General features: G+C 54.3%; 1 protein-coding gene across 7 annotated transcripts in view; it reads left to right on the top strand.

The window, feature by feature from the left end:
- Positions 1–22,956, top strand: part of dgkaa (diacylglycerol kinase, alpha a) — a 237,164-nt gene that overhangs the window by 32,758 nt on the left and 181,450 nt on the right. The window contains exon 1 of one of the 7 annotated variants that reach the window (XM_072494041.1): positions 2,700–3,047. The exons of the other annotated variants lie outside the window; for them this stretch is intronic. The gene's annotated coding sequence lies outside the window, so the exon portion shown is untranslated. Of the gene's footprint in view, positions 1–2,699; positions 3,048–22,956 lie in introns of those variants that run through there. 7 annotated transcript variants of the gene reach the window in all.

Raw genomic sequence — 22,956 nt, 5'->3', positions numbered from 1 at the left:
AGCTTTAGTAGACATACTGTCTGTATGTATTTTAAACCAGGGTTTTTTAATAACATTACCACCACAAATGTGAAATATTATAGAGAACAATGACTATATTCATGAAAAAAATGAAATGAAAATCGCTTATTGTCGCAAGCAGGCTTCAAATGAAGTTACTGTGAAAAGCCCCTAGTCGCCACATTCCGGCGCCTGTTCGGGGAGGCTGGTATGGGAATTGAACCGTGCTATTGGCCTGCCTTGGTCTGCTTTAAATGCCAGCGATTTAGCCCTGTGCGAAACCAGCCCTTTATATAACACCGTTAACATAATGTAGCACCCCAGTGTGTTCCCAGGAACATTATCAATTAAAGTCTGACACTGGCCCACACAAGGAGATATTAGGTCAGGTGACCAAACTCTTGGTCAGATATGTTGGCTTAAAGGAGTGTCTGAATCGAGGGAGGTGAGGTCGAGGGTGGAGAAGTTGAGGGAGGGAATTCCAGAACTCGGGAACAGGGAGCTGAAGGCACGGCCGCCAGTGGCGGAGAGATTAAAATGGGGAATGTTTAAGAGGCCGGGATTGGAGGAGCTCTGAGATTCTGTGGGGGGGCGGGGGGGGGGTGTTGTTGCAGGAGCTGGAGCAGCTAGTGGTTACAAATCGACAAATGCAAACAGGAAGAGTTACGCCCTGAACCTTAGCAATTAGCAGTAAGGATGTGAAGGTTACATCGTAATCTTCCCAAGGATCAACGTGACAGGAAGGAAGATTGCACAGCAGTCATGTGTGGGGGACGGGGACGGGGGGGCTGTTGGAGGGGTGGGTGGTTGGGAAGCGGGGGGTGTCCATGGCGATGGTGAAAGTTCGGGGGGAAGGGGAAATCAGACGCTGTGGGGTAACATGAGCAGAATCTGCAGAGGGCCGAGATAACAAGTCACATCAACAAATAACCCCCTTGGCAAGCATTTGAAGAAAGTTCAAGACAGATTTCAAACTTGTACCGCAACATTGCTTCAGAGAGAGGAGCAAATTCCCATAAAATACACCTATGTAGGTCAGTGAGATATGTGACTTCATAAACAAGGCCTTACTGATAACATCGATTTTTGACTAACCTCAAGAGTTTGCGACAAGGAAACAATGTAAATATCACAACCGAGAGACAAGCTCCTGTGTTGTCAGGTGAGATCTTCGTGATACAAGTGAGGTGTTCTTTCAAACAAGAATGTGCCTGCATCGCTCCCCACCCTGCACAGTCCTCCCCCAACATTACTCTCAGTTCATCAAAGGTCTCAAGCAGAATAAGTGCCACACTCACGTGACTTTCCAGTTGCTGCGACGCCCACAGCTTGGAGTGATGACACATGGGCCTGTGTTACCCCCAGAACCAGAGAGCCATCGCCTGACCCAGCAACTGCTTACCAGCTGGAAGGTGACCATGTGTCACAAAGGGTGACGACTCGTGTCCGGCAAATAACACAGAGGGCAGATGTTGAAGGCACCGTCAGTTTGTCAGACTGAAATAATGTCAGTCACCTGTTGGGCTAAGTGGCGCAGTGGTTAGCACAGCAGCTTCACAGCTCCAGGGACCCGGGTTCGATTCCCGGCTGGGTCACTGTCTGTGCGGAGTCTGCACGTTCTCCCCGTGTCTGCGTGGGTTTCCTCCGGGTGCTCCGGTTTCCTCCCACAGTCCAAAGATGTGCAGGTTAGGTACGGTTACGGGGGTAGGGCGGGGGAGTGGGCTTAGGTAGGGTGATCTTTTCAGCGGGTTGCTGCAGACTCAATGGGCTGAATGGCCTCCTTCGGCACTGTCAGAATTCAATGGATTCTAAGGTCGGGCACAGGGTAATCACCCTGACCCCACTTCCATTTTCAAAGGCTGTTACGAATTGAACCTGCAGTGAGTTCCTGTCGCAGCCTTGGCCTGTGGAGCGAATTGACCGTGAGGTGTAGGTGGGAGGGATTCGGTCAGGATGAGGTTTGAACTGGAGCAGCAGGTCACAGATGGCTAGGGGCGCTACAATCACTTGATGCCTCTGTTTGGAAAGGAGGGAAATGGCGTACAGGGTTTCTGCTCCTGATGACTGTCCGGTAGCCCAGCTTGAAGTGGGCATGATGCGAGGATACCCAATGCGGGCGAACACCCCCACAGAGTCAAACTGGCCATGCTGACGTACGAAGGAAGAATGAATTACCACAAAGAAAAGGAGGAATGTATTGCGACTGTATCAGTATCTGGGCAAAACCAAAACAGACTGGCTCACCAAGTTAGCTGGGCGTCTTATCAAATCTGCTCAGAGGCACTATCAGGCTACTGTCGAGCCACCCATCTCCTTTGAGTTGTTCGCAGTCCCTCTTTGCATTTGCGCAAGAACTAGTTTGAATACACTTTGCAACATTTGAATTTCTGTCCCTTGGCATTGCTTATCACGTCGTCCACACTCAAGAGGCTGAAAGCTCTCAAGCTGTGACACTACCAGGCAACAGGATGTTAAAGTGTGTGCAATGTTGCAGGCCTGTTTGATTTCTATTAGACCAGAGGCATTAGTGGATGGGAGCAGCTCTTTGCTAACAAGTGCTGAATATCGCTCACCCGTTGCTATGGGATTGAGCACGTCAGTTCAGATTGGCAGTTACGCTGTGAGTTAGCCATTTGACACGGCTGCAGTGACTGTGCAGGCAAGGCCCGGGTTTAGCATCGATTCGACTAACAATTTTCAGGAGGCTGTGTGCAGTCTTGTCGCTTTATTCAATATGTCAACTGCCTTTTCACAGTGCAGAGTGTTTCCTCCCCGACCTTGGCTCGATCCCGTCAAAGGCATTGTCACGTCGTCCAGATTTTAATGGCCGACCTTTTCGAGCTCATTTTCTTTTCAGCCAATGGAAGCCCAGTTTTCTGCGGCACTTCAATCCAATCTCCAAAAAGGACGATTGGAGCAAAGAAGGAAGATTAGAAAACCTCAGAATTTTAAGCACCACTTCGAGGGGAATAGTGAGGAATCGCAAGTTCGGCCAGGTAGAGAAGAACAAAAATCAGTCAAGGTTAAAGTTCAAAAAAGGACAGAAGGTGAGTTGAAGGACGTTAGGAAGAAGAGGGTGACCAGAATATCAAAGGTTTGATTTCAATTCAATGTGTTTTACGCGTCAACTTTAATTGCAATTTACCCACTTTCGAGAGTGACAGTCTGCCCGTCAGAAAGATGGTTTGACTGGCTGTGGGAGGTTTAGTCTGGGACGTCCTGAGGATGTGAACGATTCCAGATCAATGCAATCTCTTTGTTTCTAATATTGAGAGAGCGGGGTGGCACGGTAGCATAGTGGTTAGCACTGTTGCTTCACAGCTCCAGGGTCCCAGGTTTGATTCCTGGCTCAGGTCACTGTCGGTGCGGAGTCTGCATGTTCTCCTCGTGTGTGTGTGGGTTTCCTCCGGGTGCTCCGGTTTCCTCCCACAAGTCCCGAAATACGGAATTTGGTAATTTTGGTAATTTGGACATTCTGAATTCTCCCTCTGTACCCGAACAGGCGCCGGAATGTGGCGACTAGGGGATTTTCACAGTAACTTCATTGCAGTGTTAATGTAAGCCTACTTGTTGATGTGTTGGGTAAGCTGGGTCTGCGGGGACTGCGTTTACTGTAGCAGAGAGAGAGACAGGCTTCCAACACTTGAAGAAATGCAACTCTATTTTATTAAACTCTTAACTATTAAACATACTTTAACTGTGGGTTGACACTATGCTGAGTTGACTGGAGACCTGAGGCTAACCTGACCAGACTATCTTACTACCACATGGTGGATGTTCTAGTTGTTGCTCACAGACTCTGACTGTCTCAGAGGCTGCATCCCGAGAGAGCGGGAAAACTAGTGCCCTCTGGCTTTATAGTGGTCGTGTCCTGTCTGGTGATTGGCTGCTGTGTTCTGTATGTTCATTGGTCATCCTCTGTGTCACTCACTGTCTGTCTGTGCACCATCATATACTTGTGTGTATATTATGACACTTGTGACACTAATAAAGATTATTATTATTGTTATGTGCGGTGAAAACATTATTTAAATCCATTGACATTTCCTCTATTATTCAACCTACCTTTCCAATTCTAACTAACAATATCAACATTGCATCAAAGTCAGAACAATGCAACGATTGCAGCCTGGGTGTTTGCCTTGTATTTATATTGTACCTTTTCTGTCAAATTTATAGTCAATGCATCACTTTTAATGTGCTGTTTTGTGGGCAAACGTGACAGCCAATTAGCAAAGAGCAATATCCTTGAAATAGGAAATGATCAGGTGGTGTGCACAGAATGGTTCCGGTGTCGGAGACCATTTGCCATTTCCCCGCCCTCTCCCCGTACCCCTGCACCTTCCCGCCTTCCAGATAACCTCTCCAATTCCCCGTCGAATGTTTCAGTTAAATCTGCCTCTGCCTGAATCTCAGATAGCACATTCCAAACACTTGAGGCCAAATGTTGTGTGAAAATGTTTCTCCTCACAACACGTATGCTTCTCTCGTCAATCGCTTCAAATTTTGGACGGAATTCCCCGGTGGTTCCAATTCTCTTTTCCCGCCGGCAACGCATTCCCGCGCGCAGGTTTCCCGGTGCCGTGGGGGGGGGGGGGGGGGGGGGGGCTTCAATGGGAAATCCCATTGATAAGCGGTGTGAGTATAGAATCCCACCACCACCCAGAAACACGCGGCTGGGGGAACAGCGAATCCAGCCCGATGTCTTCTCGTTCTAGACCCTATTACCTGCAGGAACAGTATCTCCCTGTCTACTCTGTCCTCATGATTTTGAACATCTCTATCAAATCTCCTCTCAGCCTTCTTCTCTCCAAGGAGAACAGTCCCAACCTCTCCAATCGATCCTCATAACTGAACTTTCTCATCCTGGAACCATTGTTGTCAATCACTTCTGCACTCTCTCCAACGTGTTCACATCCTTCCTATAGTGTGGCATCCAGAACTGTCCACAATGTTCCAGCTGAGGTCTAACTAGGTAGTGTATAAATGCAGCTTAACCATAGAAATCTTACAGGGCAGAAGGAGGCCATTCGGCCCATCGAGTCTGCGCCAGCCCTTGGAAGGAGCCCCCCTTTTAAGTCCATGCCTCCACCCTATCCCCATAACCCAATAACCCACCTAACCTTTTGGAAACTAAGGAGCAATTGAGCACAGCCAATCCACCTAACCCGCACATCTTTGGACACTAAGGGACAATTTAGCATGGTCAATCCACCTAACCTCCACATCTTTGGATACTAAGGGACAATTTAACATGGCCAATCCACCTAACCAGCACATCTTTGGACACTAAGGGACAATTTAGCATGGCCAATCCACCTAACCCGCACATCTTTGGACACTAAGGGACAATTTAACACGGCCAATCCACCTAACCCGCACATCTTTGGACACTAAGGGACAATTTAACATGGCCAATCCACCTAACCTGTACATCTTTGGACACTAAGGAACAATTTATCATGGCCAATCCACCTAACCCGTACATCTTTGGACACTAAGGGACAATTTATCACAAGCAACCCACCTAACCTGCACATCTTTAGACACTAAGGGACAATTTATCATGGCCAATCCACCTAACCTGTACATCTTTGGACTGTGGGAGGAAACCGGAGCACCCGGAGGAAACCCACTCAGACACAGGGAGAACGTGCAGACTCCGCACGGACAGTGACCCAAGGCCGGAATTGAACCCAGGTCCCTGGCACCGTGAAGCAACAGTGCTAACCATTGTGCCACCCCTTAACTCCTTGCTCTTGCCCAGATTTTGATCTTTCTGAGTGGGAGGGGCAGGGGGAGGGGTGTTGGCATTGTCACTGGACTAGCAATCCAGAGACTCAGACGAATGTTCCGGGGTCCCGAGTTCGAATCAAACCAGGACAGGTGGTGAAATTTGAATTCACTAAATAAATCTGGAATGCAAAGTCTAATCATGACCATTTGTCGTAAAAACCCATCACCAAGTCCTTGAGGGAAGGAAATCTGCCGTCCTTACCCGGTCTGGCCTACAGGTGACTCCAGGTCCACACAGCGTTGCAGTTGACTCTTAACTGCCTCCCACTGAAATGGCCTCGTAAGCCATTCCGTTCAAGGACAATTAGGGATGGGTAACAAACGCAGGCCCAGCCCAGTGACACCCACATCCCAAGAACGAATAAAAAAGCTGCTGGAGGTGAGTGCAGTGTTCCCACGAGGAAAATGGAGAGTCAGTTTGCTGCAATGGACAGCCGTGTTTGACCCCAGATTTCACTGAGATAGGCCGGAATTCCCCAGAGGCGTGAACTGGCCTCAATGGGAATTCCCATTGACAGGAGCAGAGTATCCCGCCACCAGCCAATGGGAAGCCGGAGAATCCCGTGTGTGGTGGTCCCAGTTGGTCAGGGTCACCTCCTCAAAAAACTCGATCAAGTTAGTGAGGCACAATCTCCCCTTCACAAAACCATGCTGTCCATCGCTGATGAGTCCATTTGTTTCCAAATGGGTATGAATCCTGCCCCTGAGAATTCTCTCCAATAATTTACCTACTACCGACGTGAGGCTCACCGGCCTATAGTTTCCAGGATTATCCCTGCTAACTTTCTTAAACAGCGGTACCACATTAGCTATTCTCCAGTCCTCTGGGATCTCACGAGTAGCCAATGAGGTTACAAAGATGTCAGTCAAGGCCCAGCAATTTCCTCCTTTGCTTCCCTCAGCATTCTGGGTAAATCCCATCTGGCCCAGGAGACCTATCTGCCTTAATGTCTTTTAAAACACCCAATACCTCCTGCTTTTCGATGTCAACATGACCCAGACAATGCACACACCCTACCCAAAAATCATCTGCCACAAAGTCCTTTTCTTTGGTGAACACTGATGCAAAGTACTCATTTAGTACACAGAACATAGAACAGTACAGCATCTTGCCCATTTCCTCTGGCTCAACACATGGATTCCCCCCACTGTCCTCAAGTGGTCCAATCCTTTCCCTGGCCACCCTCTTGCATTTTACATATGAATAAAAAACCTTGCGATTCACCTTAATCCTACTTGCCAAGGACTTTTCATGACCCCTCCGAATTTCCCGCTTCAGTACCTTCCTACTTTCTTTATACTCCTCAAGGGTTTCGACTGTCCCCACCCTTCCAGACCGTACAAAACCCTCCCTTTTTCTTTTTGATGAGTTTCACAATATCCCTCGTTATCCAAGGCTCCCTAAACTTCCCAAACTTATCCTTTGTTCTCTCAGGAACGTGACTTTCCTGAATCCTAATCAACTGTCGCTTGAAAGACTCCCACATGTCCGATGTTGATTTACCCTCCAACAGCCGCACCCAATCCAAATTCTTCAATTCCTGGCTAATGTTATCGGAATTTGCCTTTCCCCAGTTTAGCAGCTTAACTCAAGGGTTACCCCATCCCTGTCCAAAAGTACCCTAAAACCTACGGAATTGTGGTCACTACTCCCAAAATGTTCCCCTATTGAAACCTCAGCCACCTGGCCGGGCTCATTCCCCAATACCAGATCCAGTACCGCCCCTTCCCTAGTTGGACTATCTACATATTGCATCAAGAAGCCTTCCTGGATGCTCCTTACAAACTCTGCCCCATCCAAGCCCCGGCACCAAGTGAGTACCAGCCAATAAAGGGGAAATTAAAATCTCCAATCACAACAACCCTGTTACTTTTCCACCTATCCAAAATCTCTCTACCTATCTGCTCCTCTATCTCTCGCTGGCAGATGGGGGGCCTGTAATAAACACCCAACATTGTGATTGCCCCCTTCCTGTTCCTGAGCTTACCCAGATTGCCTCATTGTATGAGCCCTCCGAGATGTCCTCCCGCAGTACGGCTATAATATTCTCTTTAACCAGTAATGCTACTCCCCCACCCCTTTTACATCCCCCTCTATCTCTCCTGAAGCATCTATAACCTCTGACGTTCAGCTGCCAATCCTGACCTTCCTTTAACCACGTTTCTGTGGTAGCCACAACATCATAATTCCAAGTACTAATAAGTGCTCTAAGTTCATCTGCCTTACCCGCTAAGAGGTGAGAGGTGAATGAGAGGTGATCTAATTGAAACCTATAAAATATCTAAAGGAATAAGCAGGGTAGATGTTGGTAAGATGATTCATAACGAGAGGATTTGAGTACAGAGACAGAGATCATAAAATCATAGAATCATAGAATTTACAGTGCAGAAGGAGGCCATTCGGCCCATCGAGTCTACACCGGCATTTGGAAAGAGCACCCTACCCAAGCCCACACCATCACTCTATCCCCGTAACCCAGTAACCCCACCTAACCTTTTTGGACACTAAGAGCAATTGATTATGGCCAATCCACCTAACCTGCACATCTTTGGACTGTGGGAGGAAACCGGAGCACCCGGAGGAAACCCACGCACACACGGGGAGAACATGCAGACTCCGCACAGACAGTGACCCAAGCCGGAATCGAACCTCGGACCCTGGAGCTGTGAAGCAATTGTGCTAACCACAATGCTACCGTGCTGCCCTGATGTTTTACTGCAATTATAAAGGGCCTTGGTGAGGCCACACTTGGGAGTATTGTGGGCAGTTTTGGTCTCCTTCTCTGAGGATGTTCTTGCTCTCGAGGGAGTGCAGCGAAGGTTTACCAGACTGATTCCAGGGATGGCGGGACTGTCATATGAGGCAGGATTGAGTTGGTTAGAATCGTATTCGCTTGTAGGAACCTATAAAATTCTACCAGGACTGGACAGGATAGATGCAGGGAAGATGTTCCCGATGGTGGGTGTGTCCAGAACCAGGGGTCACAGTCTGAGGATACGGGGGAGACCATTGAGGACGGAGATGTGGAGAAATGTCTTTGCACACAGGGTTGTGAATGTTTGGAATTAATTCTCGCCCCCAGAGGCAGTGGAATCTCAGTCACTGAGTGTGTTTGAAGCAGAGATTGAGGGATTTCTGATTAACAACAATGTTATGGGAAGAGAGGGTGACGTGTCCAATCAGGAAGGATTGTATCAAAGGGCGGAGTAGGCTCGTGGACGAATGACCTCCTCCTGATCCTATGCTCCCGGCTTCGCGAGGCCAACTCAGGTCAAAGGGCTTTGGAAGGTGCAGCTTCTGTGCTGGGAGGGAGGGGGTGGGGGGACAAGGGACAGTACAGAGAGAGTGCCGCACTGTCAGAGGGTCAGTACTGAGGGAGTGCCGCACTGTCAGAGGGTCAGTACTGAGGGAGTGCCGCACTGTCAGAGGGTCAGTACTGAGGGAGTGCCGCACTGTCAGAGGGTCAGTACTGAGGGAGTGCCACACTGTCAGAGGGTCAGTACTGAGAGAGTGCCGCACTGTCAGAGGGTCAGTACTGAGGGAGCGCCGCACTGTCAGAGGGTCAGTACTGAGGGAGTGCTGCACTGTCAGAGGGTCAGTATTGAGGGAGCGCCGCACTGTCAGAGGGTCAGTACTGAGGGAGTGCCGCACTGTCAGAGGGTCAGTACTGAGGGAGTGCCGCACTGTCAGAGGGTCAGTACTGAGGGAGTGCTGCACTGTCAGAGGATCAGTACTGCGGGAGTGCAGCACTGTCAGAGGGTCAGTACTGAGGGAGTGCTGCACTGTCAGAGGGTCAGTACTGAGGGAGTGCCGCACTGTCAGAGGGTCAGTACTGAGTGAGTGCTGCACTGTCAGAGGGTCAGTACTGAGGGAGTGCTGCACTGTCAGAGGGTCAGTACTGAGGGAGTGCTGCACTGTCAGAGGGTCAGTACTGAGGGAGTGCCGCACTGTCAGAGGGTCAGTACTGAGGGAGCGCCGTGCTGTCAGAGGGTCAGTACTGAGGGAGTGCCGCACTGTCAGAGGGTCAGTACTGAGGGAGTGCTGCACTGTCAGAGGGTCAGTACTCAGGGAGTGCCGCACGGTTAGAGGGTCAGTACTGAGGTTGCTGCAGTGTCAGAGGGTCAGTACTGAGGGAGTGCCGCACTGTCAGAGCGACAGTACTGAGGGTGTGCGGCAGTGTCAGAGGGTCAGTACTGAGGGAGTGCCACACTGTCAGAGGGTCAGTACTGAGGGAGTGCTACACTGTCAGAGGGTCAGTACTGAGGGAGCTCTGCACTGTCAGATGGTCAGTACTGAGGGAGTGCAGCACTGTCAGAGGGTCAGTACTGAGTTTGCTGCACTGTCAGAGGTTCAGGACTGAGGGAGTGCTGCACTGTCAGATGGTCAGTACTGAGGGAGTGCAGCACTGTCAGAGGGTCAGTAGTGAGGGAGTGCCGCACTGTCAGAGGGTCAGTGCTGAGGGTGCTGTACTGTCAGAGGGTCAGTACTGAGGGAGTGCCGCACTGTCAGAGGGTCAGTAATGAGGGCGTGCTGCAGTGTCAGAGGGTCAGTACTGAGGGAGTGCCGCACAGTCAGAGGGTCAGTACTGAGGGAGTGCTGCACTGTCAGAGGGTCAGTACTGAGGGAGTGCTGCACTGTCAGAGGGTCAGTATTGAGGGAGCGCCGCACTGTCAGAGGGTCAGTACTGAGGGAGTGCCGCACTGTCAGAGGGTCAGTACTGAGGGAGTACCGCACTGTCAGAGGGTCAGTACTGAGGGAGTGCTGCACTGTCAGAGGATCAGTACTGCGGGAGTGCCGCACTGTCAGAGGGTCAGTACTGAGTGAGTGCTGCACTGTCAGAGGGTCAGTACTGAGGGAGTGCTGCACTGTCAGAGGGTCAGTACTGAGGGAGTGCTGCACTGTCAGAGGGTCAGTACTGAGGGAGTGCCGCACTGTCAGAGGGTCAGTACTGAGGGAGCGCCGTGCTGTCAGAGGGTCAGTAATGAGGGCGTGCTGCAGTTTCAGAGGGTCAGTACTGAGGGAGTGCCGCACAGTCAGAGGGTCAGTACTGAGGGAGTGCTGCACTGTCAGAGGGTCAGTACTGAGGGAGTACCGCACTGTCAGAGGGTCAGTACTGAGGGAGTGCTGCACTGTCAGAGGATCAGTACTGCGGGAGTGCCGCACTGTCAGAGGGTCAGTACTGAGTGAGTGCTGCACTGTCAGAGGGTCAGTACTGAGGGAGTGCTGCACGGTCAGAGGGTCAGTACTGAGGGAGTGCTGCACTGTCAGAGGGTCAGTACTGAGGGAGCGCTGCACTGTCAGAGGGTCAGTACTGAGGGAGTGCCGCACTGTCAGAGGGTCAGTACTGAGGGAGCGCCGTGCTGTCAGAGGGTCAGTACTGAGGGAGTGCCGCACTGTCAGAGGGTCAGTACTGAGGGAGTGCTGCACTGTCAGAGGGTCAGTACTGAGGGAGCTCTGCACTGTCAGATGGTCAGTACTGAGGGAGTGCAGCACTGTCAGAGGGTCAGTACTGAGTTTGCTGCACTGTCAGAGGGTCAGGACTGAGGGAGTGCTGCACTGTCAGATGGTCAGTACTGAGGGAGTGCAGCACTGTCAGAGGGTCAGTAATGAGGGCGTGCTGCAGTGTCAGAGGGTCAGTACTGAGGGAGTGCCGCACAGTCAGAGGGTCAGTACTGAGGGAGTGCTGCACTGTCAGAGGGTCAGTACTGAGGGAGTGCTGCACTGTCAGAGGGTCAGTATTGAGGGAGCGCCGCACTGTCAGAGGGTCAGCACTGAAGGAGTGCCGCACTGTCAGAGGGTCAGTACTGAGGGAGTACCGCACTGTCAGAGGGTCAGTACTGAGGGAGTGCTGCACTGTCAGAGGATCAGTACTGCGGGAGTGCCGCACTGTCAGAGGGTCAGTACTGAGTGAGTGCTGCACTGTCAGAGGGTCAGTACTGAGGGAGTGCCGCACTGTCAGAGGGTCAGTACTGAGGGAGCGCCGTGCTGTCAGAGGGTCAGTACTGAGGGAGTGCCGCACTGTCAGAGGGTCAGTACTGAGGGAGTGCTGCACTGTCAGAGGATCAGTACTGAGGGAGTGCCGCACGGTTAGAGGGTCAGTACTGAGGGAGTGCCGCACGGTCAGAGGGTCAGTACTGAGGGAGTGCCACACTGTCAGAGGGTCAGTACTGAGGGAGTGCTGCACTGTCAGAGGGTCAGTACTGAGGGAGCTCTGCACTGTCAGATGGTCAGTACTGAGGGAGTGCAGCACTGTCAGAGGGTCAGTACTGAGGGAGCTCTGCACTGTCAGATGGTCAGTACTGAGGGAGTGCAGCACTGTCAGAGGGTCAGTACTGAGTTTGCTGCACTGTCAGAGGGTCAGGACTGAGGGAGTGCTGCACTGTCAGATGGTCAGTACTGAGGGAGTGCAGCACTGTCAGAGGGTCAGTAGTGAGGGAGTGCCGCACTGTCAGAGGGTCAGTGCTGAGGGTGCTGTACTGTCAGAGGGTCAGTACTGAGGGAGTGCCGCACTGTCAGATGGTCAGTAATGAGGGCGTGCTGCAGTGTCAGAGGGTCAGTACTGAGGGAGTGCCGCACAGTCAGAGGGTCAGTACTGAGGGAGTGCTGCACTGTCAGAGGGTCAGTACTGAGGGAGTGCTGCACTGTCAGAGGGTCAGTACTGAGGGAGTGCCGCACTGTCAGAGGGTCAGTACTGAGGGAGTGCCGCACTCTCAGAGGGTCAGTACTGAGGGAGAGCCGCACTGTCAGAGGGTCAGTACTGAGGGAGTGCTGCACTGTCAGAGGGTCAGTACTGAGGGAGTGCTGCACTGTTAGAGGGTCAGTACTGAGGGAGTGCTGCACTGTTAGAGGGTCAGTACTGAGGGAGTGCTGCACTGTCAGAGGGTGAGTACTGAGGGCGTGCCGCACTGTTGGAGGGTCAGTACTGAGGGAGTGCTGCACTGTCAGACGGTCAGTACTGAGGGAGTGCTGCACTGTCAGAGGGTCAGTACTGAGGGAGTGCTGCACTGTCAGAAGGTCAGTACTGAGGGAGTGCTGCACTGTCAGAGGGTCAGTACTGAGGGAGTGCTGCACTGTCAGAGGGTCAGTACTGAGGGAGTACAGTACTGAGGGAGTACCGCACTGTCAGAGGGTCAGTACTGAGGGAGTGCCGCACTGTCAGAGGGTCAGTACTGAGGGAGTGCTACACTGTCAGGGGGTCAGTACTGAGGGAGTGCTGCACTGTCAGAGGGTCAGTACTGAGGGAGTGCTGCACTGTCAGAGGGTGAGTACTGAGGGAGTGCCGCACTGTCAGAGGGTCAGTACTGAGGGAGGGCCGCACTGTCAGAGGGTCAGTACTGAGGGAGTGCCGCACTGTCAGAGGGTCAGTACTGAGGGAGTGCCGCACTGTCAGAGGGTCAGTACTGAGGGAGTGCCGCACTGTCAGAGGGTCAGTACTGTGGGAGCGCTGCACTGTCAGAGGGTCAGTACTGAGGGAGTGCTGCACTGTCAGAGGGTCAGTACTGAGGGAGTGCCACACTGTCAGAGGGTCAGTACTGATGGAGTGCCGCACTGTCAGAGGGTCAGTACTGAGGGAGTGCCGCACTGTTGGAGGGTCAGTACTGAGGTTGCTGCACTGTCAGAGGGTCAGTACTGAGGGAGTGCTGCACTGTCAGAGGGTCAGTACTGAGGGAGTGCTGCACTGTCAGAGGGTCAGTATTGAGGGAGTGCCGCACTGTCAGAGGGTCAGTACTGAGCGAGTGCTGCACTGTCAGAGGGTCAGTACTGAGGGAGTGCCGCACTGTCAGAGGGTCAGTACTGAGGGAGTGCTGCACGGTCAGAAGGTCAGTGCTGAGGGAGTGCTGCACTGTCAGAGGGTCAGTACTGAGGGAGTGCTGCACTGTCAGAGGGTCAGTACTGAGGGAGTGCCGCACTGTCAGAGGGTCAGTACTGAGGGAGTGCTGCACTGTCAGAGTGTCAGTACTGAGGGAGGGCCGCACTGTCAGAGGGTCAGTACTGAGGGAGTGCTGCACTGTCAGAGGGTCAGTACTGAGGGAGTGCTGCACTGTCAGAGGGTCAGTACTGAGGGAGTGCCGCACGGTTAGAGGGTCAGTACTGAATTTGCTGCACTGTCAGAGGGTCAGTACTGAGGGAGTGCCGCACTGTCAGAGCGACAGTACTGAGGGTGTGCGGCAGTGTCAGAGGGTCAGTACTGAGGGAGTGTCTCACTGTCAGAGGGTCAGTACTGAGTTTGCTGCACTGTCAGAGGGTCAGTACTGAGGGAGTGCTGCACTGTCAGATGGTCAGTACTGATGGAGTGCAGCACTGTCAGAGGGTCAGTACTGAGGGAGTGCTACACTGTCAGAGGGTCAGTACTGAGGGAGTGCCGCACTGTCAGAGGGTCAGTGCTGAGGGTGCTGTATTGTCAGAGGGTCAGTACTGAGGGAGTGCTGCACTGTCAGAGAGTAAGCACTGAGGGAGTGCTGCACTGTCAGTGGGTCAGTACTGAAGGAGTGCTGCACTGTCAGAGGGTCAGTACTGAGGGAGTGCCGCACTGTCAGACGGTCAGTACTGAGGGAGGGCTGCACTGTCAGAGGGTCAGTACTGAGGGAGTGCTGCACTGTCAGAAGGTCAGTACTGAGGGAGTGCTGCTCTGTCAGAGGGTCAGTACTGAGGGAGTGCTGCACTGTCAGAGGGTTAGTACTGAGGTTGCTGCACTGTCAGAGGGTCAGTACTGAGGGAGTGCAGCACTGTCAGAGGGTCAGTACTGAGGGAGTGCCGCACTGTTGGAGGGTCAGTACTGAGGTTGCTGCACTGTCAGAGGGTCAGTACTGAGGGAGTGCTGCACTGTCAGATGGTCAGTACTGAAGGAGTGCAGCACTGTCAGAGGGTCAGTACTGAGGGAGTGCCGCACTGTCAGAGAGTCAGTGCTGAGGGTGCAGTACTGTCAGAGGGTCAGTACTGAGCGAGTGCCGCACTGTCAGAGGGTCAGTACTGAGGGCGTGCTGCAGTGTCAGAGGGTCAGTACTGAGGGAGTGCCGCACAGTCAGAGGGTCAGTACTGAGGGAGTGCCGCAATGTCAGAGGGTCAGTACTGAGGGAGTGCCGCACTGTCAGAGGGTCAGTACTGAGGGCGTGCCGCACTGTCAGAGGGTCAGTACTGAGGGAGTGCTGCACCATCAGAGGGTCAGTACTGAGGGAGTGCTGCACTGTCAGAGGGTCAGTACTGAGGGAGTGCCACACTGTCAGAGGGTCAGTATTGACGGAGTGCTGCACTGTCAGAGGGTCAGTATTGAGGGAGCGCCGCACTGTCAGAGAGTCAGTACTGAGGGAGTGCTGCACTGTCAGAGGGTCAGTACTGAGGGAGTGCTGCACTGTCAGAGGGTCAGTACTGAGGGAGTGCCGCACTGTCAGAGGGTCAGTACTGAGGGAGTGCCGCACTGTCAGAGGGTCAGTACTGAGGGAGTGCTGCACTGTCAGAGGGTCAGTACTGAGGGAGTGCTGCACTGTCAGAGGGTCAGTACTGAGGGAGTGCCGCACTGTCAGAGGATCAGTACTGAGGGAGTGCCGCACAGTCAGAGGGTCAGTACTGAGGGAGTGCTGCACTGTCAGAAGGTCAGTGCTGAGGGAGTGCTGCACTGTCAGAGGGTCAGGACTGAGGGAGTGCCGCACTGTCAGAGGGTCAGTACTGAGGGAGTGCTGCACTGTCAGAGGGTCAGTACTGAGGGAGTGCCGCACGGTTAGAGGGTCAGTACTGAGGTTGCTGCAGTGTCAGAGGGTCAGTACTGAGGGAGTGCCGCACTGTCAGAGCGACAGTACTGAGGGTGTGCGGCAGTGTCAGAGGGTCAGTACTGAGGGAGTGCCATACTGTCAGAGGGTCAGTACTGAGGGAGTGCCATACTGTCAGAGGGTCAGTACTGAGTTTGCTGCACTGTCAGAGGGTCAGTACTGAGGGAGTGCAGCACTGTCAGAGGGTCAGTACTGAGGGAGTGCCGCACTGTCAGAGGGTCAGTGCTGAGGGTGCTGTACTGTCAGAGGGTCAGTACTGAGGGAGTGCCGCACTGTCAGAGGGTCAGTAATGAGGGCGTGCTGCACTGTCAGAGGGTCAGTACTGAGGGAGTGCTGCACTGTCAGAAGGTCAGTACTGAGGGAGTGCTGCTCTGTCAGAGGGTCAGTACTGAGGGAGTGCTGCACTGTCAGAGGGTCAGTACTGAGGGAGTGCCGCACTGTCAGAGGGTCAGTGCTGAGGGTGCAGTACTGTCAGAGGGTCAGTACTGAGCGAGTGCCGCACTGTCAGAGGGTCAGTACTGAGTGAGTGCTGCACTGTCAGAGGGTCAGTACTGAGGGAGTGCTGCACGGTCAGAGGGTCAGTACTGAGGGAGTGCTGCACTGTCAGAGGGTCAGTACTGAGGGAGCGCTGCACTGTCAGAGGGTCAGTACTGAGGGAGTGCCGCACTGTCAGAGGGTCAGTACTGAGGGAGCGCCGTGCTGTCAGAGGGTCAGTACTGAGGGAGTGCCGCACTGTCAGAGGGTCAGTACTGAGGGAGTGCTGCACTGTCAGAGGGTCAGTACTGAGGGAGCTCTGCACTGTCAGATGGTCAGTACTGAGGGAGTGCAGCACTGTCAGAGGTACAGTACTGAGTTTGCTGCACTGTCAGAGGGTCAGGACTGAGGGAGTGCTGCACTGTCAGATGGTCAGTACTGAGGGAGTGCAGCACTGTCAGAGGGTCAGTAATGAGGGCGTGCTGCAGTGTCAGAGGGTCAGTACTGAGGGAGTGCCGCACAGTCAGAGGGTCAGTACTGAGGGAGTGCTGCACTGTCAGAGGGTCAGTACTGAGGGAGTGCTGCACTGTCAGAGGGTCAGTATTGAGGGAGCGCCGCACTGTCAGAGGGTCAGCACTGAGGGAGTGCCGCACTGTCAGAGGGTCAGTACTGAGGGAGTACCGCACTGTCAGAGGGTCAGTACTGAGGGAGTGCTGCACTGTCAGAGGATCAGTACTGCGGGAGTGCCGCACTGTCAGAGGGTCAGTACTGAGTGAGTGCTGCACTGTCAGAGGGTCAGTACTGAGGGAGTGCTGCACTGTCAGAGGGTCAGTACTGAGGGAGTGCCGCACTGTCAGAGGGTCAGTACTGAGGGAGCGCCGTGCTGTCAGAGGGTCAGTACTGAGGGAGTGCCGCACTGTCAGAGGGTCAGTACTGAGGGAGTGCTGCACTGTCAGAGGATCAGTACTGAGGGAGTGCCGCACGGTTAGAGGGTCAGTACTGAGGGTGCTGCAGTGTCAGAGGGTCAGTACTGAGGGAGTGCCGCACTGACAGAGCGACAGTACTGAGGGTGTGCGGCAGTGTCAGAGGGTCAGTACTGAGGGAGTGCCACACTGTCAGAGGGTCAGTACTGAGGGAGTGCTGCACTGTCAGAGGGTCAGTACTGAGGGAGCTCTGCACTGTCAGATGGTCAGTACTGAGGGAGTGCAGCACTGTCAGAGGGTCAGTACTGAGGGAGCTCTGCACTGTCAGATGGTCAGTACTGAGGGAGTGCAGCACTGTCAGAGGGTCAGTACTGAGTTTGCTGCACTGTCAGAGGGTCAGGACTGAGGGAGTGCTGCACTGTCAGATGGTCAGTACTGAGGGAGTGCAGCACTGTCAGAGGGTCAGTAGTGAGGGAGTGCCGCACTGTCAGAGGGTCAGTGCTGAGGGTGCTGTACTGTCAGAGGGTCAGTACTGAGGGAGTGCCGCACTGTCAGATGGTCAGTAATGAGGGCGTGCTGCAGTGTCAGAGGGTCAGTACTGAGGGAGTGCCGCACAGTCAGAGGGTCAGTACTGAGGGAGTGCTGCACTGTCAGAGGGTCAGTACTGAGGGAGTGCTGCACTGTCAGAGGGTCAGTACTGAGGGAGTGCCGCACTGTCAGAGGGTCAGTACTGAGGGAGTGCCGCACTCTCAGAGGGTCAGTACTGAGGGAGAGCCGCACTGTCAGAGGGTCAGTACTGAGGGAGTGCTGCACTGTCAGAGGGTCAGTACTGAGGGAGTGCTGCACTGTTAGAGGGTCAGTACTGAGGGAGTGCTGCACTGTTAGAGGGTCAGTACTGAGGGAGTGCTGCACTGTCAGAGGGTGAGTACTGAGGGCGTGCCGCACTGTTGGAGGGTCAGTACTGAGGGAGTGCTGCACTGTCAGACGGTCAGTACTGAGGGAGTGCTGCACTGTCAGAGGGTCAGTACTGAGGGAGTGCTGCACTGTCAGAAGGTCAGTACTGAGGGAGTGCTGCACTGTCAGAGGGTCAGTACTGAGGGAGTGCTGCACTGTCAGAGGGTCAGTACTGAGGGAGTACAGTACTGAGGGAGTACCGCACTGTCAGAGGGTCAGTACTGAGGGAGTGCCGCACTGTCAGAGGGTCAGTACTGAGGGAGTGCTACACTGTCAGGGGGTCAGTACTGAGGGAGTGCTGCACTGTCAGAGGGTCAGTACTGAGGGAGTGCTGCACTGTCAGAGGGTGAGTACTGAGGGAGTGCCGCACTGTCAGAGGGTCAGTACTGAGGGAGGGCCGCACTGTCAGAGGGTCAGTACTGAGGGAGTGCCGCACTGTCAGAGGGTCAGTACTGAGGGAGTGCCGCACTGTCAGAGGGTCAGTACTGAGGGAGTGCCGCACTGTCAGAGGGTCAGTACTGTGGGAGCGCTGCACTGTCAGAGGGTCAGTACTGAGGGAGTGCTGCACTGTCAGAGGGTCAGTACTGAGGGAGTGCCACACTGTCAGAGGGTCAGTACTGATGGAGTGCCGCACTGTCAGAGGGTCAGTACTGAGGGAGTGCCGCACTGTTGGAGGGTCAGTACTGAGGTTGCTGCACTGTCAGAGGGTCAGTACTGAGGGAGTGCTGCACTGTCAGAGGGTCAGTACTGAGGGAGTGCTGCACTGTCAGAGGGTCAGTATTGAGGGAGTGCCGCACTGTCAGAGGGTCAGTACTGAGCGAGTGCTGCACTGTCAGAGGGTCAGTACTGAGGGAGTGCCGCACTGTCAGAGGGTCAGTACTGAGGGAGTGCTGCACGGTCAGAAGGTCAGTGCTGAGGGAGTGCTGCACTGTCAGAGGGTCAGTACTGAGGGAGTGCTGCACTGTCAGAGGGTCAGTACTGAGGGAGTGCCGCACTGTCAGAGGGTCAGTACTGAGGGAGTGCTGCACTGTCAGAGTGTCAGTACTGAGGGAGGGCCGCACTGTCAGAGGGTCAGTACTGAGGGAGTGCTGCACTGTCAGAGGGTCAGTACTGAGGGAGTGCTGCACTGTCAGAGGGTCAGTACTGAGGGAGTGCCGCACGGTTAGAGGGTCAGTACTGAATTTGCTGCACTGTCAGAGGGTCAGTACTGAGGGAGTGCCGCACTGTCAGAGCGACAGTACTGAGGGTGTGCGGCAGTGTCAGAGGGTCAGTACTGAGGGAGTGTCTCACTGTCAGAGGGTCAGTACTGAGTTTGCTGCACTGTCAGAGGGTCAGTACTGAGGGAGTGCTGCACTGTCAGATGGTCAGTACTGATGGAGTGCAGCACTGTCAGAGGGTCAGTACTGAGGGAGTGCTACACTGTCAGAGGGTCAGTACTGAGGGAGTGCCGCACTGTCAGAGGGTCAGTGCTGAGGGTGCTGTATTGTCAGAGGGTCAGTACTGAGGGAGTGCTGCACTGTCAGAGAGTAAGCACTGAGGGAGTGCTGCACTGTCAGTGGGTCAGTACTGAAGGAGTGCTGCACTGTCAGAGGGTCAGTACTGAGGGAGTGCCGCACTATCAGACGGTCAGTACTGAGGGAGGGCTGCACTGTCAGAGGGTCAGTACTGAGGGAGTGCTGCACTGTCAGAAGGTCAGTACTGAGGGAGTGCTGCTCTGTCAGAGGGTCAGTACTGAGGGAGTGCTGCACTGTCAGAGGGTTAGTACTGAGGTTGCTGCACTGTCAGAGGGTCAGTACTGAGGGAGTGCAGCACTGTCAGAGGGTCAGTACTGAGGGAGTGCCGCACTGTTGGAGGGTCAGTACTGAGGTTGCTGCACTGTCAGAGGGTCAGTACTGAGGGAGTGCTGCACTGTCAGATGGTCAGTACTGAAGGAGTGCAGCACTGTCAGAGGGTCAGTACTGAGGGAGTGCCGCACTGTCAGAGGGTCAGTGCTGAGGGTGCAGTACTGTCAGAGGGTCAGTACTGAGCGAGTGCCGCACTGTCAGAGGGTCAGTACTGAGGGCGTGCTGCAGTGTCAGAGGGTCAGTACTGAGGGAGTGCCGCACAGTCAGAGGGTCAGTACTGAGGGAGTGCCGCAATGTCAGAGGGTCAGTACTGAGGGAGTGCCGCACTGTCAGAGGGTCAGTACTGAGGGCGTGCTGCACTGTCAGAGGGTCAGTACTGAGGGAGTGCTGCACTGTCAGAGGGTCAGTACTGAGGGAGTGCTGCACCATCAGAGGGTCAGTACTGAGGGAGTGCTGCACTGTCAGAGGGTCAGTACTGAGGGAGTGCCACACTGTCAGAGGGTCAGTATTGACGGAGTGCTGCACTGTCAGAGGGTCAGTATTGAGGGAGCGCCGCACTGTCAGAGAGTCAGTACTGAGGGAGTGCTGCACTGTCAGAGGGTCAGTACTGAGGGAGTGCTGCACTGTCAGAGGGTCAGTACTGAGGGAGTGCCGCACTGTCAGAGGGTCAGTACTGAGGGAGTGCCGCACTGTCAGAGGGTCAGTACTGAGGGAGTGCTGCACTGTCAGAGGGTCAGTACTGAGGGAGTGCTGCACTGTCAGAGGGTCAGTACTGAGGGAGTGCCGCACTGTCAGAGGATCAGTACTGAGGGAGTGCCGCACAGTCAGGGGGTCAGTACTGAGGGAGTGCTGCACTGTCAGAAGGTCAGTGCTGAGGGAGTGCTGCACTGTCAGAGGGTCAGGACTGAGGGAGTGCCGCACTGTCAGAGGGTCAGTACTGAGGGAGTGCTGCACTGTCAGAGGGTCAGTACTGAGGGAGTGCCGCACGGTTAGAGGGTCAGTACTGAGGTTGCTGCAGTGTCAGAGGGTCAGTACTGAGGGAGTGCCGCACTGTCAGGGCGACAGTACTGAGGGTGTGCGGCAGTGTCAGAGGGTCAGTACTGAGGGAGTGCCATACTGTCAGAGGGTCAGTACTGAGGGAGTGCCATACTGTCAGAGGGTCAGTACTGAGTTTGCTGCACTGTCAGAGGGTCAGTACTGAGGGAGTGCAGCACTGTCAGAGGGTCAGTACTGAGGGAGTGCCGCACTGTCAGAGGGTCAGTGCTGAGGGTGCTGTACTGTCAGAGGGTCAGTACTGAGGGAGTGCCGCACTGTCAGAGGGTCAGTAATGAGGGCGTGCTGCACTGTCAGAGGGTCAGTACTGAGGGAGTGCTGCACTGTCAGAAGGTCAGTACTGAGGGAGTGCTGCTCTGTCAGAGGGTCAGTACTGAGGGAGTGCTGCACTGTCAGAGGGTCAGTACTGAGGGAGTGCCGCACTGTCAGAGGGTCAGTGCTGAGGGTGCAGTACTGTCAGAGGGTCAGTACTGAGCGAGTGCCGCACTGTCAGAGGGTCAGTACTGAGGGCGTGCTGCAGTGTCAGAGGGTCAGTACTGAGGGAGTGCCGCACAGTCAGAGGGTCAGTACTGAGGGAGTGCCGCAATGTCAGAGGGTCAGTACTGAGGGAGTGCCGTGCTGTCAGAGGGTCAGTACTGAGGGAGTGCCGCACTGTCAGAGGGTCAGTACTGAGGCAGTGCTGCACTGTCAGAGGGTCAGTACTGAGGGAGTGCTGCACTGTCAGAAGGTCAGTGCTGAGGGAGTGCTGCACTGTCAGAGGGTCAGTACTGAGGGAGTGCTGCACTGTCAGAGGGTCAGTACTGAGGGAGTGCCGCACTGTCAGAGGGTCAGTACTGAGGGAGTGCCGCACTCTCAGAGGGTCAGTACTGAGGGAGAGCCGCACTGTCAGAGGGTCAGTACTGAGGGAGTGCCGCACGGTTAGAGGGTCAGTACTGAGGTTGCTGCAGTGTCAGAGGGTCAGTACTGAGGGAGTGCCGCACTGTCAGAGCGACAGTACTGAGGGTGTGCGGCAGTGTCAGAGGGTCAGTACTGAGGGAGTGCCACACTGTCAGAGGGTCAGTACTGAGGGAGTGCTACACTGTCAGAGGGTCAGTACTGAGGGAGCTCTGCACTGTCAGATGGTCAGTACTGAGGGAGTGCAGCACTGTCAGAGGGTCAGTACTGAGTTTGCTGCACTGTCAGAGGTTCAGGACTGAGGGAGTGCTGCACTGTCAGATGGTCAGTACTGAGGGAGTGCAGCACTGTCAGAGGGTCAGTAGTGAGGGAGTGCCGCACTGTCAGAGGGTCAGTGCTGAGGGTGCTGTACTGTCAGAGGGTCAGTACTGAGGGAGTGCCGCACTGTCAGAGGGTCAGTAATGAGGGCGTGCTGCAGTGTCAGAGGGTCAGTACTGAGCGAGTGCCGCACAGTCAGAGGGTCAGTACTGAGGGAGTGCTGTACTGTCAGAGGGTCAGTACTGAGGGAGTGCTGCACTGTCAGAGGGTCAGTATTGAGGGAGCGCCGCACTGTCAGAGGGTCAGTACTGAGGGAGTGCCGCACTGTCAGAGGGTCAGTACTGAGGGAGTACCGCACTGTCAGAGGGTCAGTACTGAGGGAGTGCTGCACTGTCAGAGGATCAGTACTGCGGGAGTGCCGCACTGTCAGAGGGTCAGTACTGAGTGAGTGCTGCACTGTCAGAGGGTCAGTACTGAGGGAGTGCTGCACTGTCAGAGGGTCAGTACTGAGGGAGTGCTGCACTGTCAGAGGGTCAGTACTGAGGGAGTGCCGCACTGTCAGAGGGTCAGTACTGAGGGAGCGCCGTGCTGTCAGAGGGTCAGTAATGAGGGCGTGCTGCAGTGTCAGAGGGTCAGTACTGAGGGAGTGCCGCACAGTCAGAGGGTCAGTACTGAGGGAGTGCTGCACTGTCAGAGGGTCAGTACTGAGGGAGTACCGCACTGTCAGAGGGTCAGTACTGAGGGAGTGCTGCACTGTCAGAGGATCAGTACTGCGGGAGTGCCGCACTGTCAGAGGGTCAGTACTGAGTGAGTGCTGCACTGTCAGAGGGTCAGTACTGAGGGAGTGCTGCACTGTCAGAGGGTCAGTACTGAGGGAGTGCTGCACTGTCAGAGGGTCAGTACTGAGGGAGCGCTGCACTGTCAGAGGGTCAGTA

This window comes from Scyliorhinus torazame, chromosome X (assembly GCF_047496885.1).
Source record: "Scyliorhinus torazame isolate Kashiwa2021f chromosome X, sScyTor2.1, whole genome shotgun sequence".
Lineage (NCBI taxonomy): Eukaryota > Metazoa > Chordata > Chondrichthyes > Carcharhiniformes > Scyliorhinidae > Scyliorhinus > Scyliorhinus torazame.
This window is presented reverse-complemented; position numbering and strand designations above follow the sequence as displayed.